Genomic DNA, 6,624 nt, shown 5'->3' with positions numbered 1-6,624 from the left:
GCACCCTTGTGCACGTTTTTGTTTGCTGTGATTTCACGGTTCCCTTTTTTTGTTCACAGGGGGAAGTTTGTTGAGATGCACGTCCACGGGCTTCAAAAAAAAAAAAAAAATTTAGTCTCCATGTAATATCGCTTCTCAGCCTTTTGGCGAAGATCAGTGTACGCCGAAATATGTCTAAGCCAAAGGGTAACCCCAGCACCAGTCCCACTCGGCCTGGGGGTGTTTCCTTCGGGTGCACCCCCTGCTGCTATTGGGTGGGACGCTGTTGGTGGCTCACGGGAAGGGATCGCTCTCTTTACCCTTGCGTGCAAGTGGCGATGAGAGAGTGGGCGTAGGATGGCGGGTGCTCCTAATGCACCGAATACTGTGCGGCTGGTCGTGACCGAGCCGAAGCGTGATACCGTTGGACTGTTTTTGATCCAGAAAGGAATTATCGAAGACCTGTTGGGTATGTCGCGAGAAAGTATATTTTGCGCGCAGTGTTTCCCTACGGCTGGTTGGTATGACGTTACCTTCTGGAAGAGGGATGACCTGCAGACATGTATGGCACGGAGGGCGGAGAAGGCGGACAGTGAGAAGTTGGAGGGCATAACCTTTTATATGCACAGAGGCGAAGCAGCGGGTACCGATTACTGTACATATGTACAACCCGTGGGTGAAGGATGAGGAAATCCGGGCTTTCCTTCAGCGGTACTGTGAGTTTGTGTCCCCGGGGACCAAACAGACTAACGTACTTGGTACCTTCAACGGGCACCGGAAATTCTGGTGTGCGCTACGAGGAGATGTGGATGGGACGGGCCTTTTCCATAGGAAGTAACCGTGGGTACCTCTTCTACCCTGGTCAGCCTGTGTTCTGCAGGAACTGCTTCTCCTTTGGCCATTCCAAAGACGAGTGCGGTTCAGGGGTAACCTGCCGCAACTGCTTCAAGCAGGGTCATAAAACAGCGGAATGTGATGAAGGCAGACGGTGCCACATATGTGGAAACACGAGCCATTTGGCCCGACAGTGTCCTGTCGTGGCATCAGTTTTGAAGGAGGATGTGAGGAGAGATGACCACGGCGAGAGGGCCAGGGCAGAGGTCTCAGCAGGCACATCCCAGGCTAACGTGGTGGAGGAGAGTCCTGTCGAGGAGCCGAGCAGAGAGACTGCTGACCCACCCCAGGAGGGAGGTACGGACATGCTCCTGGTACCTCCTGTGGGGGAGGCGACCATTTCCCCTAGTGTGGCCGATGATGGGGAGGGTGTCACCAGTCCTGCGGGAGAGGTGGTGCCCGAGACCCTGATGGCTGAAGGGGAAGAGAGTGGTGAGGCCGTGGAGTCAGAGGTGTTCGTGGAGGTAGAGGAGGGGGAGGAGATGGAGTTCAGCCCGGGATCCCTGAAGCTCAAAATTGAGGGTCTTGAGGCTGGGACTCCCTCCCTGATCATCGGATAATTTCCGAGTGAATCCTCGCAGGTGGGGAAACCCTCGCAGGCTCTCTCCTCCTTTCCAAGTGGCTCGGAGCCAGCAGCGGTGCAGGATGCCACGGGGTCGGATTCCTCGTTATCGTATGTGGGTTCGGACCAGGTGGCAAAACTACAAAGTGTGATGGGGTATCGGAGAGGCGCCAGAGGTACCATCGGGCAAAGGCCTAAGAAAGCTGGAAAGGGAAGAGGGTCGGCTGACGCGCGTTCATCGGACGAGGGGAAGATCCGGAAGACTCGTTCGAGTGGGAAAGGTGGATGTCGGAAGTGATGTGGACCTTTGATTGGTTTTCTTCAAACTAATCAGCCATGGTGATGCGGCTCCGGGTATCCTCTTTCAATGTGAGGAGTATTGGTTCCTCGCGGCGGCGGGCAGCGCTGTTTGCCTTATTGGCTAGCCAGGGTTGGGACATTTGCTGCCTGCAGGACTGTAACTTATGCGAGGAACCGAGAGTCGCCAAGTGGCTTGCTGGCCAGTCGATCTGGTCGCTGAACAACAGCAGGAATACGGGGATTGCCGTTTTAGTGAGGAATGGCGGGATTAAGTTCTGGAAAAAAATTTAACTTGAGGCTGGCAGGTGTATGGTAATGTTTTTTAAGTATCACGAGGTAACTTTTAGGGTGTTTTGCGTTTATGCACTGGTGGATAGAAAGGGGAGGATTGCGTTATTTGAAAAAATTAAGTTTTTCTTAGGGGGGAAGGAGCCTACTATTGTGGTGGGAGATTTTAATTGTGCGATAGATGGTGGGGATAGGCGTGGTGGTGGGAAGGGTGGTGGCGGAGTAGATAAGTCGGGGAAGGTTTTGGGGGAGTTAGTTAAAAATTTGGGGTTGGTGGATGTTGGGAAGAATGGTGGTTTCACGCATTTTAGTGATAAAGGGGACGTTAGGTCGAGAATTGATTATATTTTTGTTTCGAAAAATTTTGGTGCGGATGCGTTTTTTGTGCAGAGGGAACCTTTTACGGACCATGGTCGGGTTGGTTGTACTGTGGATATGAAGGTTGACATGATGCATGGGAAGGGTGTGTGGAAGTTAAATAATGAGTTGTTGGAGGATGAGGAGATAAAGTGTGAGTATGGCAGGATGTTTGGGAAGTGGCGGAGGAGGAGGAATGATTTTGCGGACGTGATTGAATGGTGGGAATGGGTGAAGGAAAGGTCGAAGAGGTTTTTCGTGCAGAAAGGGTGTGAGAGAGTAGGGAAGGAACGTGAGATGTATGTAATGTGGCAGAGGAGGCTGGAGTATTTGGAGGAGTTGCGAGGGTGGGGAGAGAATGTGGGGAGTGAATTGATTGAAGCAAGAGAGCAAGTGAGGAAGTTTGTGAATATGAGGGGAAGGGCGATTATGTCTCAGGCAAGAATGGTGGTGAGAGAGCAGGATGAAAAATGTACTAGGTTTTTCTTTAAAAAGGTATATAGTGGGAAGGAAGAGATGTTGAAGGTTGTGGGTGAGGGTGGTAGGGTGGTGGATGGATGTGGGGAGGTACGGAAGGAAGTATGGAAGTTTTATTCTGGTTTATTTGCTGAGCGGAGGAGGGATATGTGGGTGGAAGGAGAGGTTTTGGATGAGGTGGGGGATTTGTTGAGTGAGAATGACAAGTTGAAGTTGGGTGAGAGTGTGCGTAAGGAGGAGATTGAGGATGTGTTGAGAAGTATGAGGAAGGGGAAGACGCCCGGATGCGATGGATTGACTGTGGACTTTTATTGTAAGTATTGGGAGTTGATTGGGGAGGATGTGTGTGAGGTTTGTATAGAGGTGCTTGAGAGGGGAAGAATGTCGGAGTCAATGTCTAAAAGTATTATTGTGCTTTTATATAAAAAAGGGGATAAGACGGATCTAAGAAATTGGAGGCCGATTTCACGATTGAACGTGGACTATAAATTAATTGCGAAGATGATTGCAAATCGGTTGAGGGGTGTTGTGTGTAGTTTAGTGGGAGAGGAGCAGTTGTGTGCAGTGCCTGGAAGGTCGATTGGGGAAGGTTTAATGTGTTTGAGGGATGTGTTGTGGTGGTGTAAGGAGAGGAAGCAGAGGGTGGCAGTTTTGGCGGTGGATTTTGAGAAAGCGTATGACAAGGGTAGCGCATGAATTTATGTTTAAAGTGTTGAGGAGGATGGGGATTCCGGAGAGTCTGATGAGGTGGATTGAGTGTTTGTATAAAGGTATGGTGAGTACTGTGATGGTGAATGGGTGGCCTACGGGAGGGATATGTATTAAATCTGGTGTAAGGCAAGGATGTCCGTTGTCACCAATTTTGTTTGTTTGTGTGATTGAACCTTTGGTGAGGATGATTGTGAAAGATAAGTGTGTAAGGGGGGTTGGGATACCTGGGAGTGGGGGAAAAGTTTGAAGGTGATGGGGTATATGGATGATGTGACGGTTGTGTGTGAAAATTTGGCTGGATTACAGAGGGTGAAGTTGTTGATTGAGATTTTTTGTATGGCAAGTGGCTTCAGTGTGAATATGGGGAAGAGCGAGTGTAAGTTGTTTGGTGAGTGGGGGAGGGAAGAAAATTGTGGGTGGCAGGTGTGTGGTGGGAGTTTGAAGGTGTTGGGGATTAAGTTTGGAGTGGACTTGTATGGGAGAGAATGTTGGCAGGATGTGTTGGCACGAATGAAGAAAAAAGTGGGATTTTGGTCCTTGAGAAGTTTGTCGATGGAGGGCAGGATGTTGGTGGTCAAAGCAGTGGTGTTGCCCATTTTATTATTTCCGTTCTTGGTTTTTCCGGCTCCGGATAGGGTGTTAAAACAGATCATTAAAGTTTGCTTTTCGTTTTTGTGGGCTTCGAAAATGGAGAAACTGAAAAGAGAGAAAAGTGTTGAAAGATAAAACGAATGGGGGGAAAGGGATGGTGAATATTGGTAGTTTTCTTAGTGTGAAGTATGTGATGTCAATTTTGAAGCTTTTTGTTTTTATATTGTATATATTTTGAAAATTTTAAATAAAAGAATTTAAAAAAAAATCTGTTCTTATCAGTTGTCGGGAATTGAAAGTCTGCTGCCACTTGAGCGGGGTGGATGGACGGGCCGGTAGGTTCCTGGCGTAATTGGTAGGGAGCCGGATGAGGTTTCAGGCCCTCGGAGTTTTCGACCCAAGTTAATGGGTGGGCTCCGGCAGAGGGATCTCTGAAGGTGAACTATCTCCTGATGGGAATGGATACGAAGCTTGGTCGAGGCTAGAGGGTTGGGGGCGGCAGAAGCCCGTGGTGTTGTGCCCCCTGGGGGTGGCGTCCCAGGGGTGCTCAGGAAGTCACTTGGGTGTGGGACCCCACATTGACTCACTGATCACTTGGTCACACACCACATTGCATTTTTCTGCACAACGCCTCTTGGACAGGCCTTATGGCTAGTCTGGGGATATATTTTTGCACTCCGGCCCCTAGGGCCTGTCAGAGTGGTGCACTGGCACTTTAGATTTATTTATGCACTCCATGCACGATTGGCACTTTTTTATTTTACTATTTGACCCACAAATGCTGAAGGTGCAGGTTTCTTCGGGGCCTATTCCTGATGCTGGGAGGAGATTCTGTGCCTCCTACGGGGTTCTCTGTCTCCTCCCACCCAGGAGGGGGGTTTCTCTTCGGGAGATCCCCCCTGCCTAGTACTGTGAGGGACCTGTTTCGGCAGGTCCCCGACGGAAACGGTCCACCGGCCTTCGGGTTGGTGGACCCACAGTCTCAACCCCTGTCAGGAGCCTTGCGCCCCGGGGGGTCGGGAAAGTAGGTCCCTTCTTTGGAAGGACCTTGCACCCTTGTGCACGTTTTTGTGTGCTGTGATTTCACGGTTCACTTTTTTTATTCACAGGGGGAAGTTTGATGCACGTCCACGGGAGCAGGCCGGCCCACTTGGCTATGTAGGAAGGAAGGGCTTTATTTTATTTTTGGTTTTCTCTTTTGTGCTCTGACTGATATGAGAGAATATTTTTGTCACAATCTGAACATTAAAAAGGATGCTCACCCGTGTGAATTATGTGGTGTGAAATAAGGTTTAATTTGTCAGTAAAACATTTCCAGCACTCTATACATGAATATGGACACTAACCTGTGTGAGTTCTCTGGTGCCTAAGAAGGGATCCTTTGTAAGTAAAACTTTTCCCACACTCTAAACATGAATACGGACGCTCACCTGTGTGAGTTCTTTGGTGTCTAAGAACATGGTTCTTCCTAGAAAAACTTTTCCCACATTCAGAACATGCATAAGGGTGTTCACCTGTGTGAGCTCTTTGGTGTGTAATAAAAGATTCTTTTTTAGCAAAACCTTTCCCACACTCTAAACATGAATATGGACGCTCACCTGTGTGAATACTCTGGTGCCTAAGAAGAGCGCCTTTGTTAGTAAAACGTTTCACACATTCTGAACATGAATACGGACGCTCACCTGTGTGAAGTCTCTGGTGTCTAAGAAGAGCGCCTTTGCTAGTAAAACTTTTCCCACATTCTGAACATGAATACGGACGCTCACCTGTGTGAAGTCTCTGGTGTGTAAGAAGAGCTCTGTTGTTAGTAAAACTTTTCACACATTCTGGACATGAATACGGACGCTCACCTGTGTGAATTCTCTGGTGACAAAGAAGAGCTCCTTTGCTAGTATAACTTTTCCCACACTCTGAGCACGCATAAGGACGCTCACCTGTGTGAAGTCTCTGGTGTCTAAAAAGAGCTCCTTTGCTAGTATAACTTTTCCCACACTCTGAGCACGCATATGGACGCTCACCTGTGTGAATTTTCTGGTGTCTAAGAAAATTGTGTCGGTAACTAAAACTTTTCCCACATTCTGCACATGAATCCGGACACTCACCTGTGTGAATTCTCTGGTGTCTAAGAAGGCTTGTTTTAGCAGTGAAACTTTTCCCGCACTCTGAACAAGAATAAGATTTCCCACCGTTGTGATATTTCTGGTGTTTAAGAAACTTGCTTTCCTCAGTGAAAGATTTCCCGCACACTGGACATGAAAAGGTCACATGGCTGTGCGTTTTCAGATGTAGAAGCTCTCTCTCCCCTCTCACCGCTCGGCCTTAGTCCTGTGACAGCGGCTCCGCCCTCTGCCCCCCCGCGGCTGCAGTGCTTCTTTCACTTCTCCTTGGATCCCCCGCTGCCTCTGACTAGGAGAGCAGCGCGGATCCAGAGGAGAAGCTGAGCCCCCCTGTGCGTGGCCGAGCGG

At 49.1% G+C, this 6,624-nt stretch overlaps 1 pseudogene; it reads right to left on the bottom strand.

Moving 5' to 3' along the window:
- Positions 1-3,561: 3,561 nt before the first annotated feature.
- Positions 3,562-6,405, bottom strand: LOC108802883 (annotated as a pseudogene).
- Between the last annotated feature and the right edge of the window lie 219 nt (positions 6,406-6,624).

Source organism: Nanorana parkeri, unplaced genomic scaffold, assembly GCF_000935625.1.
Source record: "Nanorana parkeri isolate BGI_ZX_2015 unplaced genomic scaffold, ASM93562v1 scaffold3200, whole genome shotgun sequence".
NCBI lineage: Eukaryota > Metazoa > Chordata > Amphibia > Anura > Dicroglossidae > Nanorana > Nanorana parkeri.
This window is presented reverse-complemented; position numbering and strand designations above follow the sequence as displayed.